This window comes from Rattus norvegicus, chromosome 17 (assembly GCF_021556685.1).
Source record: "Rattus norvegicus strain SHRSP/BbbUtx chromosome 17, alternate assembly SHRSP_T2T, whole genome shotgun sequence".
NCBI lineage: Eukaryota > Metazoa > Chordata > Mammalia > Rodentia > Muridae > Rattus > Rattus norvegicus.
In genome coordinates this window covers 4,559,111-4,572,451 of record NC_141550.1, presented here as the reverse complement: position 1 = coordinate 4,572,451, position 13,341 = coordinate 4,559,111, and the positions used below count along the sequence as shown (strand labels likewise).

General features: G+C 45.6%; 2 long non-coding RNA genes across 2 annotated transcripts in view; one reads left to right on the top strand and one right to left on the bottom strand.

Moving 5' to 3' along the window:
- Positions 1 to 246: 246 nt before the first annotated feature.
- LOC134482800 (uncharacterized) lies at positions 247 to 4,680 on the top strand. Its single transcript, XR_015641021.1, has 3 exons — positions 247 to 613; positions 2,082 to 2,213; positions 4,392 to 4,680. It is a non-coding gene; the product is annotated as an uncharacterized LOC134482800 (long non-coding RNA).
- Positions 1,873 to 13,341, bottom strand: part of LOC134482801 (uncharacterized) — a 26,833-nt gene continuing 15,364 nt past the window's right edge. Inside the window, exon 2 of the long non-coding RNA XR_015641023.1 lies at positions 1,873 to 3,735. This is a non-coding gene — a long non-coding RNA (uncharacterized LOC134482801). The remainder of the gene's footprint in view (positions 3,736 to 13,341) is intronic.

Below are 13,341 nucleotides of genomic sequence, written 5' to 3'. Positions count from 1 at the left end.
TTTTTCTTTTTTAAAACAAAGTATTGGGATAGGAATCGAGGCTCGGGTCGGGACAAACCACACCAGGCCAGCAGCGTAGTTTATTGGAATGGCAGAAGCAAGGGGGGTAAGGAGAAGAGAGAGAAAAAAAGAGAGGAAGGGGGCAGAAAATGTCTGCCTTTTATTTGAAATGTGACGTAAACTCTCCCAGGTGAGCGTGGGAGCTGAACCAAAGGTATGCTGGGAATGTATGGTCGTTGCCATGGCAACACGTGCGCAGGTGATGTCCCTGATGGAGGCAAAAGCTGTTTCGGATTCCAGCAAAGAAACTAAACCTCACTGATACTGGGCCTTGAAGCTGACCACATATTGTATAGCGTTCGTTTGTAATGTTAACTGCTATTAGATGCCGTTCGAAGAACCTTAGGAAACCCATTCAGCCCTGCCCCAGTCTCTGTCTCCTCTGCATAAACACCTCTTCTTGGAGTTGAAAGAGAAGCCTGTTATCACCTCCCAGATTTTCTCTCAAGAGCTAAATATTCATCTTCGAGTTATGCCGCTGAAATTTTAGACTTGTTATTTTAGGCCCAGAGCTGCCTTCCCCGAAATGAGATTCCATCTGTTCAGCATCAAGGTGGGTAGATTTGTGCCTCAGAATGGTGTGCCTCGGAGTGGCTGGGTGGAACGTACTACGAGCTCTTGTGTGTTCCTGCCACAGATGGGAAAGCTCCAGCCACCAGATCCTGAAGGCTCTCGGTGGAGTTGTGTGACGCTCACGGGCTGAACCATGTGTCTGTGTGCACACAGATGTCTCTTTACAGCATTCCTGTCAGTTTTCGAGATTATACTCTGAAAAGAGCTGGAATCAGATTAGTACTGAGACTTCAAAGATGTTCTGGAAAAAGCAGGTTTGGGGTTGCAGACGTTATGAATAAACATTAGCAAGCTTTATGTTCGGGATATCAACCGTTACTATGTCTGATGCTAACTTTTGTTTTAATTGCAAATAAAATACCTAAGGGAGAGGTTACTTTTTCTTCCTGAGTGTGTTACTTCATCTGATTTCACACCCAGGGGTGTGGAAGCTGATCCCCCTTTGGGCTATTCTATGTGTTAGAACGGTAAAGCAGAGGATGTGCCAGGTCCGTCAGCAACCTGATGTGTGTGTAGGGTAATGCCTGTGTGGGGTGATGCCTAGAGGGGGATCCTCCTTCTCAAAGGGGAAGGGGAGGGTTGAATGGGGGGATCTGTGTGAGGGGATACTGGAAGGACAGGAAGGGACTGATATTGGGATGTAAAGCGAATAAATAAATTTAATAAAAATTAAAATATTTAAAACGATTTGTACATGTACGATTTTAAAGACATTCAGTGATGCACTCGAATGAGGGCAATATATTCTTTTCATCGTGTTTAATTAAGACAGAGGAAGACAATAGACTGCAGGGAAAAGATACGGTGATACGGTCCATCTTTGCTTTTAAAACTGTGTAGTTCCTTCATAGGTAACTTTCAAAAGCTCGCCGTGCACACTTGTGTGCAAGTCACAGAGCACAGTAGAGATGACTCCGTGTCTCTGCTACCATTCTTAGTGTATTTAAGTTCTCCGAAAGGTACCGGACGCATCTCCGTGATGATTACCACGAGTAACCCGAGCTCGCTGTGGTGCGGACCTATCTCTTTTTCTCCCTCAACTAACCGAAGGGTTGGCCCTTTGCCTTTTCACAAGTGCCATCCATCCCATTGACAGGCGCTGATCAGTACTCCAGGAGTAGCGTCTGTGGAGAGAGCAGACTTCATATTTGTCTCTCACTGGGACTATCCACAGAGACTACAGGAGTGCGATGGGGTTTGAGGAGGATTTACAGGAAGCAGAAGCCTGAGTCTCTGAGGTGACAACATTGAATAAAATACTTTAATAACCACTCAAGAAGGTAAAGCATCACAGCAGAGGACTTCAGAGCAGACTTCTTCAGTGTGTGGTTAGAAAAGACTTCCTACGGGAAGAGCAGGACCCAAGAGAGTAAGGGCTTTTAAAAATGAGGCCACAGTTTAAGAAGATGAGCCGGGATGACTTAACATAGTGGGATACTCTGTTGCAGATGCTGGTCTCATTTCTCTCAAAACAACCGTGGTGAAATGGAGACAAATTTTCTTTCGGATGACTACACTTTGCAAGAGGGGGGGCAAGCGCAATGCATGCTGGGAAGATGAAAAGCCAGTCTTCCAGCCAGGTAGGCATAGCAGTCTGTTCTGCCCCAATGCATGCTGGGATGATGAAAAGCTAGCCTTGCAGCCAGGGTGGCGAGCTGTCTGTTCCGCCCCCTGATGCTCAGGGATACGTGCGTATGTTCTAGCGTCCTCGGGATGACTGAAACTTCAATTAATTACCAAATCCTACAGGTACACATATGTAGGGTAAACTTTGGCCTTTCGTTTACAGGAGGCTACTTACAGCTCTTCTCTTTGGCACAGTCAAATGCCACCATCATCATTCTTGGCTCTGGGGTCATAATTAATTAAAATAGAGTTACTTGATTACTATAGCAGCTGATCCTATAACCGAGATGACTAAGTGATTGGTGGGCAGCATTACACTAAATGAAGCAACGGCTCGCGTCCCAAAGGTCGCGGTTTCATTCCACGATTTAGGACTTACTAATTGTTTATAGGATTCTTCAACTGAATAGTTTCGGCTGTGGTTGCTGGTAACTAAAACAAGGAAAACGAAATTGCAGGTTGAGGGGAATCTACAAGACCGTTTGTAACTACAGCATAACTCAGCCTGTTCCCAACTGGTACGATAAACAGGGACAAGAACGCTTGAGGTTGTATGCTTTGTGTTAAGTGGATAGCAGTTTCCCGGCCCTGACTGACCCATGCTACTCCCACCATCATGGCCTCTAGTCAGGTTCCCTCATCAACCCCGGGGAGACTTCAAATGACCCAGCTTTGTTCCTGAGGGCCTGCTCTGATCATCTGTTCCTCAGAGGGTTTCTTCTTTAGGGGATCCCTAAATCACCCCAAGAGGTCAGAATTCTCGAGGCTGATTCCAAAGCCAACCAAACAAACAAAAAGCCTGGTGTTTTCCTCTACATGATAGCCCTGGAAGCTCTGTCATTGCCAGAGAAAACCGGCAGAGAACCACGCCTATTTGAATGAAGGACAGCTAACATTTGATTAGCATTTCAAAACTGTGTAACACGCCTGATGTAAGAAACTTCTTGTTTTCAATAGTAGTTATGTTAGATGGTTTTCAGTAACTTTAACCATAGCATTTCGACACAGAGATAAAAATATCACACACACACATATACACATACATACGTATACATACACATATATACATACACATACACATATACATATACGTATACATGTGCCAAGTGAGAGCCTGAACAAGACAGAAGACAGACTCAGTTGCAGGCTGGGTTCCACCACTGCAGGTTTCCATAGAGGCTGTCGCCCAGTCTGTGCTCCTAGACATTGTGAGTGAATAAGGATTTCTACATATAGAAAAACCTGTCAAAGCGGACTCATCTTTTTCTCCCCATTTGATCAGTTTATTAAACACGGGTTGTCACTCTCGTTGGGTTTATTGTGCGTGCTTCTGAACCTGATGGGAGCCCATTTCTGTCACCCCATGAGGAAGAATCCACATAAGCTTTGGTCTTTCAAATATTCCACTCCGATGGCTGCATTTATTCTGTGCTTCAGACTGCTGGCTGTTCACCGAGGACCATTTCTGGGAAGTTCCTTGTACAATAAATAAATAACACAATAATAAGTACAACGAACAAACAGAACTAGAATGCACTTCTGTGGATAAATCATACGCGTATAACTTTTATCAAATGAACCTCCCCTTGAAGAAATTCAAGAATGTATTAGGGCTAACATGAACGCAACCCACAATCATGCGGACAGTCGAGAAGCCAGCTGTTTCAGAAACATTTGATTATAAATTCTGTCCAATAGCTAGTCAGGCAAGCAGTCCATTTTGTCCCCCTTTATGCAGTGCACTTTCAAAAACCACATGGCTGTCAGAGTTTTTTTTGTTTTAAATTAGTTATTTTCTGGGCCACCTCTCTGAACACATTACATAAAATCATGTGTCAGAAAATGTGTACCAGGCTGCGGGATCCCATCAGCCCATTCCTGTGTTTTTCTCGAGGATCCTTGACGTTTTCACAAGCCTTTGAGCAGCACTCAAGCGCTGCCCCTGCACCTGCAGCACGCACGGGCCATGTAATGCTTTCGGTAAACGTCCAGATAGCAGCTTAGATGCTGTCTTCTCCAGCTGAGACGGTGGATGTGCCTAAAATCAGCTAGGGGAAGGCTGCAGGGTCTATTCAGGTTTCTCCAGAGCAACCTTACTCCTTTCCTCTGAGTTTTCCCGGCTCTCCTCTCAGGTGTGTTCGTGGAAAGCTGCCCCGAAGTTCTCGGAACTGCTCAGGATTCTTCCCCTGTTCCTCATGGGGCCTCTAATGAAGTCTGAGCTGTAACCTGGGGTTGATGCCAGCCTGGAATGCAGGAGACTGAAAGCTGACACCCGTTCCACCAAGCAAAGGGCCTTGCACTGAGGTTGTCGCCATGACAACCCGGGTAGGCTCCTGGTGACGTATTTACACAACGGGGTTAAAGTTCTTTGAGACCAGCCGCTGCTGTAAAAACAGCATATTAAATATGCTTCGGACTGTAGGCCGTGCATTCTTCTCTCTCCAGAGATGCACGCACACCCTCCCCCGACCGTGTGTGTGTGTGTGTGTGTGTGTGTGTGTGTGTGTGTTTCATTGGGGAAATTTCTGAAAGTGCAAAGTGAATTAACAACAGAATTAGTCAAATGGTGGGCTAGCTCTGCACAAACCTCTTTTCTCCTTCTTCTTCTTCTTCTTCTTCTTCTTCTTCTTCTTCTTCTTCTTCTTCTTCTTCTTCTTCCTCCTCCTCCTCCTCCTCCTCCTCTTCCTCCTCCTCCTCCTCCTCCTCTTCTTCCTCCTCCTCCTCCTCCTCTTCCCCCTCCTCCTCCTCTTCCTCCTCCTCCTCTTCCCCCTCCTCCTCCTCTTCCCCCTCCTCCTCCTCTTCCTCCTCCTCCTCCTCCTCCTCTTCTTCCTCCTCCTCCTCCTCCTCTTCCCCCTCCTCCTCCTCTTCCTCCTCCTCCTCTTCCTCCTCCTCCTCCTCCTCCTCTTCCTCCTCCTCTTCCTCCTCCTCCTCCTCCTCCTCCTCCTCCTCCTCCTCCTCCTCCTCCTCTTCTTCTTCTTCTTCTTCTTCTTCTTCTAATTCTTCTTCGGAAGGGAGAATAATTTGGGTCAGCATCCCCCTCTACAGTATTCCTTTGTTTTGTTATCTTTCCATACCAAAGCATCTCTCACCTTGCCTCCTTGCATAGGAAGCAAGTCTCTTGGCAAATAATTTGGAAAAAAGGGTGACGTCAATGAGCCTACGACAGAAAAGCCTTTGGCGCTTAATTGATTTTAATTGTTTTCTACCCACCTTTTAGTTTTGTGTTAACTTATTATTCAGGCAGATATTTGAGCGGGGGGGGGGGGGGGAATGAAGCAATCCAAGAATATAATGAATGTTTTGCCAGGAGACCTCTTGTTTGCTGACTGTCTGCAGGTTCTACACACCAGATGGGTAGCCACACAGCTTTGCCAAGAGAAGCCTAGCCCAACCCAGCTGTTGTCACTGTGTTTAAAGCAACTGACTATCTCAGTTTGACCTAAGCGTGGGCTTTTCTGAGACTCCAGAGATTTACTACTAAAACTGAGAAATGTCAGGCACCCCAGGACTAGCTGGTCACTGTGTATCCAGCAACCATCACTTGATGTCTGCCAAAATCCCCAGGCTCTCCAGAGGTGTTGACACCAAGTCTGTTTGTTTTTGAGCAGTCCTATCTCCTTTGGTAATTTAAGGGGGATTGGCAGCAGATCAGTTTGTCTGTCTACTCAAGTGTATTCAGGTCTAATAAGAGACCATAGAAGGTATTATGTCCATCCCTGAGATACTATGAGCCCAGGCCTCCCTGTGTAGAACCCTTTTGGCCTCTGGCCTCTTGGTTGGAATGAAGAGCCATCTGTCACCGGCTTCCTGTCTCCTTTGCCTTCACATCAGTAGAATCCAGCACTAACTAAGGAAGCTCGTTCATGTCACTTCCATATTGTGGCACCTGAGGAAGGTGAGGCAGGAGTCTCCCGACTAGTCAGAATGAGATGACCTCATCAAATTAGCCAAGCCTGACTCTCCATCCTGTGGGTGAGCAGAAGGGGCTTCAGAGAGACCTGTGTGCTGATTTTTCTGGCCTCTAGGGATATTTGCCTGAGATTTTTATTTTTTATTTTTTATTTTTTTTTGTAATCAACTGAATCAAGAGGTCTTGGTCACCTACCTAGTCTGTTGCCCAAAGTCATTGCTGGGGCAGTCAAAGGACCAAGACATGCTTCCATTTCTATAAAGAAAGTGCCATAAAAACATTCTAGTTTCACCGTTTAAGTCTAGAAGGGAAGAGACTAACTTCTGGAAACATGACTCAGACATAAAAAGGCACCAAAGAATACACCCTGCAGTAAACCACTATGATTTTTTACCCAGAACCCTCTAGGCTGCCTGAGCAATGCAGCAGTGTTTCACCTGTGAGTCACCTAGTCAATCACACAGTACAGAAATCTCAGACCCATTCATTCATCCATCCATCCATCCATCCATGCATGCATCCACTGGATATTACTGAATGCTTAATACAGCTTAGAATGCTTAATCCTACTCCAGATTCCCAGAGAAAAGAGTGTTAAACAGGAACAAATAAAATAAACTGTCGGAACGAAGGTCTCACTCCTCAGGAAGCTCACAGACCAGGGGAGGAGAACAAACAACATAGTGCACACATTCATAGATACCCTCTTGGAAGTAGGCTCTCCAGGATGGGTTCACTATGGCTGCCTAAGGTCCAAACGCTAGTTCAAACACGTTCCCATGAAATTCCCCCTCCAAGTCTAAATTATGGCATCCAAGACTCTAGCTACATGAGTTTTTGTCTGTTTCTTCTTCCTGGAAAGTCAGAGCATATATAGTGTTTCTAAAATGCTGGCAAGCCGGTAACAGAAAACTCGTTCTTTAAAATGTCTGGATTCAGTTGGTGTGCTTGCAAACGCTACACTGCTTCCTCCGGCAAGAACTCGGGGGAGGCTGAAACTCCTTGGCTGTCTTGGCTACACGAACTCGCATCCATGAGTTGTGTTGCTCAGAGGAAGGGAAGGATTTTGCAGGCAAAAATCCACTCTGGCCTTTCTGACCTGATCGTGAAGGTGGTTGCTATGGATCCTCCTTTTGGAAAACCATTCTTGTCCTCTAGTTCATAGCTGGAGTGGCCATCTATTACCTCAAGTACGATGTGTGTTCCAACATCTGCGACCTCAGTTGTTTGTCTAGACAGCTGTCTATCAGGGAAAAAACTGGAGAGCTTAATCTGTGTCCTTTAGGGAACGTTGGGTTGGGTGTTTAATCCTGTCTTAGATGATAGAAATATGCCTTAGAGAAAACAACCAACCGAGCAAAAACAAACCAGATAACGCTTTCTGGGGACAGGAGAAATGGCTTTAAGCACACTGAGCACCTGATTTCAATTTCCAGCATCCAAATAAAATGCTGAGCCTGGTGGCCTGCTCGTATAATCCCAGCATGGAGAGACGGGGAGGTGGGAGACGAACCCCTGGTATTTGCTCCCTAGACACCCTACCTGAATCAGTGAGTACCAGGTCCCATGCCATCTTGGACTGACAGAGCCGTGTCCTAAAACTACCCTGTCAGATTCTGTCTGGAAACATGCCCATGAAGAACAGTTGTAGCAATGCACACCCTGGGGACTGATTAACAGATCTGTCAGCACCACAGAGTCAAGATGGTGAGGGCCAGAAACAGAAGGAGAGAGTTTCTGGAATGCTTTCCCACTAGCAGGTGGGCCGTGCTTGGGAACCCAGTGTCTTCATTTGGGTTCCATTGCTGTGAAGAGATACCAGGACCAAGGCCACTTTTCTAAAGGAGAACATTTGATTGGGGGCTGGCTTACAATTTGAGAGGTTTGGTCCACTGTCATCATGGCAGGAGGCAAGGCAGCCTGCAGGCAGACATGATGCTGGAGAAGCTGGAAGTTCTACCTCCTGATCCACGGACAGCCAGGAGGGGACTGTCTTCTGAAGGTATCTCTCCTGCACTAGATGGAGCTTGAGCACTAGGACACCTCGAAGACCACCTACACACTGACACACTTCCTCTGCCAAGGCCACATCTATTCAACAAGACCACATCTCCTGATAGTGCCGTTTCCCATGAACCAAGCGTATTCAAACCACCACACCTGGGAAGTCGTTTTGCCTGTTCTGAGCTCTCTCTGTCTCTCTGTGGTGTCTCTGTCTCTCTCCCTCTCTGTCTCTCTATCTGCGTAGGTGTGTGTGTGTGTGTGTGTGTGTGTGTGAGAGAGAGAGAGAGAGAGAGAGAGAGAGAGAGAGAGAGAGAGAGAGAGAGAGAGAGAGATGTGTTTTTATGGTCTATGGAAGCCAGAAGAGGGTTTCATTCCAGATACCCTGGAACTGGAGTTACAGATGGTCGTGAGGTGGCTGACACAGGTTCTAGGGTCCTCAACATGGGTCCTCAGCAAAAGCAGTATACACTCTGAAGAACTGAGCCATCTCTCCTTGGGGGAGGACCTTCTGCTGCAGGGCCTGCAGGCCCCATGGAAAGAACTTCGCCAGAGTATAGCAGACCCACCTCTACTCCAAGTGAGCCTCCTCCACAGATTTTAGAAGAATCCGGGAAAACTCACAAAGAGCCAAGGACATGGAGCCCAAGACCCTACTTCTCCCAAACGTCTGAGCCATCTTCTAAATGGCTTGCCCTTCCCTGGGGAGCAGCTTGTTGCTTTGAAACAACTGGCTCTTTAATATCTAATTTGCTCAAGAATTTTTGGATGTAAGTTCTCCTCCGTTTCCAGAAGGCCGCCTTGTAGTATAGCTTGCTTCCCAGAATCTAAAACAAATTAGATTAAACATGCTCCACACAAAATAAAAGTGCCTTGTGGAGCCTGTCTGGGCAAGCCCTAAAGTCCCTCAGGTTGGCCAAGGAGAGAACCTTGGAGCCCAGTGCTGCTACCCACCCTGTGTGAGAACAGAGACCCGAGTCTGAGTGTTGGGGAATACTGCTGTGTTAGGGCCCAGTCAACTGCCAGAATCCTCCCCAAAATAAGAACAGGCAAGTAACAGTCTTCTTTGGGGTAGCTTTGGAAAAAGTGCGATTCTTTTTCCTTTGCTCCAGCTTAAAACGAGAACATTTTGTTTTCCATTATAATCGTCCACCAAGCTATCTGCGTTCATCTTCTTGATTTGACACCAACTTATCTTCCCCTGCTTGTACTTCTAGAAGCTCCCCCACTTATACAACCACCTCCTGTCTCTGTGTGCCCAGGGTGTTCACACGCTGGGGAACACACCTCACACTGTGGCTTTCTTCCTCAGAGCTCCACGAACCCTTCCTGAATATCAGTGAGCCACAGGGGATTTCAGCCCCTAACCAAGTTGATCACTGGTTCAAGGACAGTATGGGTCACGAATGTGCCACTCGCCTCTTCATCTCCCTAGCTCTCCCTTGTTTACTCTGTGTAGATCAGGGCGGAGGAAGAGGCAGAAGATTCCTTACACAGAGGCGGTGGACGCTGAAGCCAGGACTTTAGAACTAAATAGAAGTATGTCTGGCCACCTAGTTTCGTCAACAAACCCTTTGGGGGTCATATAAGGAAAACCCCTTCTGATCATGCCTCTGTCTCCACTAGAGATTAACCGGCATGCGCGGAAGAGCGATTCGTTTAACCCATCTCACCTAGCTCTCGCCATTTCCTAAGCTTTAGTCTAGGTGCCGAGTGTTGAGGTATTAGAAGAAATAAGCTCTAGAAAATGAACAAACAACTTCAGATAGAGAAAAGGGTAGGAATGAAACCGTCCCCGGGGGCTATGACGGAGGATGAGGGCGGAGGCGTGGAGGCGGCGGATGGACAGTGATGGGAACAGGTGTTTCTCGGGTATTGGTTGTTTTAGCTTCAAATTAGTGCCGCAAAGTAACTGAGACAGATCGCTTGTAAAAGAAAAAGGGTTTATTTGGTTTGCAGTGTTAGATCATACAGCATCAATGCTTAAGCCCTCTGGCTAGGGAGTCATAGGGGGTCCTCGTGCAGAGCACGGCTTCAGGATTGTTCTCCCCCCTGTTTTTCCCGGAAATTGTTGTACGGTCCCTGGAATACAGATTTACAAACAAACATTTACGTTTAATAAGTCACAAATCAAATTCATTTTAAAACAATTATTTGCTGTGCATATAATTTCACCAGTGGTTAAAGGCGGGAACAAATTTGCGTGTTAATTATTTTTACGAAAGGGATTTAATCTCGACTGGCTCACTTAACAGCATGAGCCAAGAGAGAGGTGTGTGTGTGTGTGTGTGTGTGTGTGTGTGTGTGTGAGAGAGAGAGAGAGAGAGAGAGAGAGAGAGAGAGACAGAGAGAGAGACAGAGAGACAGAGAGAGACAGAGAGAGACAGAGACAAAGACATAGAGAGACAGAGACACGCAGAGAGAAAGGAGTCCATACTCCCCATCAGATTACGTCTGGGATCACACTAAAGACTCAGAACTAGTTCCACTACTCCTTCTCACCAGAATCACTTGGAGGGCCAAACTCTAACACTGGGGTCTTTAGGAGATAACTCTTTTCTAAACCATAGTGATTCTTGGGAAATCAGGGGTCGCCCTTTGGGTTCTTAGTCTCATTGGTAAAATAATTTAAGAACAGATGCAAACAGAAGCTCAAGGACACTTTTACTAGAGTTAAACCCTCAGAGAAGCAAGGCTACCCAAAGCACCAGAAAAATCATGCTTAGGATCTGTCAGCGTCAGAAAGAAACAGAAAAAGGAAAGGAAAAGTTATACCTTTTGGGCACATCCAGCTGATCCTCTGTCTGCTGGGCTCGCAGGGACTGTGCTGGGGGCCGGGGTGTTGGGCGCGGCGAGTGTGGTATCTCAGTAAAGGGCTAACCCACCTAGCTCCTAAGCACGGCCCATTAGGAACCCACCTTCCCAGTGTAGTGTCTTATCGAGGCCATTGATGCCACCCAACAGGAGGTTAGGGCTCTATCCAGGGTACAAGTTCTATTCTCTTGACCGGAAGGAACTTTCCTTAATGGTCATTTCCTGCTATTCTCTCAGTAGCATGGATATTTGATTAAAAAACCCAAGGTAAACAGTGTGCTGAAAAGATGATTAGACCAGTGAATATACAGTGCCGTGCGGTGAGGAATGTCACGTGATCACAACATGGAGGACTCGTGAGCGTCGTGGGGTTCAGGAGTATGGAAACAACAGGGCACAGGTTATCTGTCACATTTTGAAAGAACTGTTGCTGCATCTATGAGGAACTCCTGTTACTATTCTGCGTTCTTTGAATCAGAAGTCAGCAGTGATGGCCTGGTGTGAGCAGATGCACTCCGGGAGCCCAGAGGAAGCAGAGTGAGGCGTCATTAGCTTTGGGGAGCATGGTGACCCCAAGCACATGGCCAAAGGGTCACCCCTCTCTGTTCTAAGGAATGCTCCAGGCTGTGGAATTCCAGATTTAGAGTCTGCCATCAGCGATCCACATCTCTCCAAAAGAATTTGTGGCCAGAGTCTGCCATCATGCGAGTTGGCTAGTGTAGAGTTAGAATTCCTAGGCCTGTCTGGGTGTTCTGCTCCTGGCCTTCTCCTGTGTCCTTAGACAAGTGACTTCCTTCTTGTGTCTGGGTCGCCTCACTGTTAGATGGCCATGCTAAGACCACCTTCTAGTTAAGGCTCTATGAGACATCATCTGAAAGAAAAACATATTCTCTCTCTCTCTCTCTCTCTCTCTATATATATATATATATATATATATATATATATATATATATATATATGATATTTTGTAAAAATAAATAACTTTACTCAAGTGGGATATTCATAAGGCATGGCAATATTACAGGGAAACTTATTAACAGTGCTGAATGCTGAGACTATTTCTGGGGGGGGAATAACTGGTCCATTACAAAAGATGTTTTTATGGCAAATTAATGAGGTAAGACTGATTATATATATTTTTATGAATTACTGTGTCACAACTCAAAAAAATTACCCACATGAGTCAACTCATATTGTCTTACAATTAGCAGAAAAAAAATTCACAAATAGTGTGAACTCTTCACTTACAATACAGCAATACAGTCATTGGTAACAGTACTTAGCTACATACAACAGGATACGGCCATTTATGTAGTATTTGAGGACAAGACTATATGTATATGTATAATGTATATGTATACATATAATGTGCATGTGTATGTGTATGAGTATATGTATATGTATGTCTTTTGAGCATCTGCTAAGTGCTCATGGATACCACAGAGACCAGAAGTCACTAGGTCCCTCAGAGCTAGAGTAACAGGATGACAGATGGTTATAAACAAGCTGGTGTGGATGCTGGGGACTGAACTCAGTCCTGTAAGAGAACAGAAAGAGAGATCTCTTAGCTGCTGAGCCACCTTACCAGCCCCTTGTTTGTTTTTTTTAGTAGTTTTTAAATATATATATATAATCTATCTTCACTTATCTGGATAACCAAAGAACTAAACTTTAACAAAAGTGAGCATAGAAAAAACAAAGCCTTAAAAATCAAACAGTTCTGTGCTTTTGTCCTAACAGCTAACTAAACTTTAGACCAAAGGATTTCTATTGTGTGGGCCCAGAGAGCAAACGGCAATCAGCAATCAGAGAAGCTGAAGATGTGGAAACTTCATGGATGCACTGCTAGGAAAGGCAGGGTGCGGCTCCCCTGCAATTTGAGCAGCCGCAAGGGTAAGTTAAGGGACTCATGAGGCCCCAAGTCTGACTAGGACAAGCCAATTTGAGTCCAGGGCAAGAGAAGAATTGGTAAAGCTCCCCACCCTGCAAAACAGCATCCATTTACCTGATTTTATCACTGTGAATTTGCCTGCAGCCTCGTCTGTAGTTGTCAATCTGAAACTGCACGTGCACCATAGCAAAGTTCTTAGAACCTTTGGTGCTGACCCATAATATCAGGTTGGTTTTCAATGCTTTATAGTGCAATAAGTTAACTTGATGATAGAGGCCTTTAAAGAGGGAATAAATAAATCCCTTAAAGAAATACAGGAAATTACAATTGAATGGGTGAAAGGAAATGAATGAAGCTATTCAAGATCTGAAAAGGGAAGCAGAGGCAATAAATAAAACACAATCTGAGGCAACCCTAGTGATGGAAAACCTAGGAAAGAGAACAGGAAATGCAGACACAAGCATCA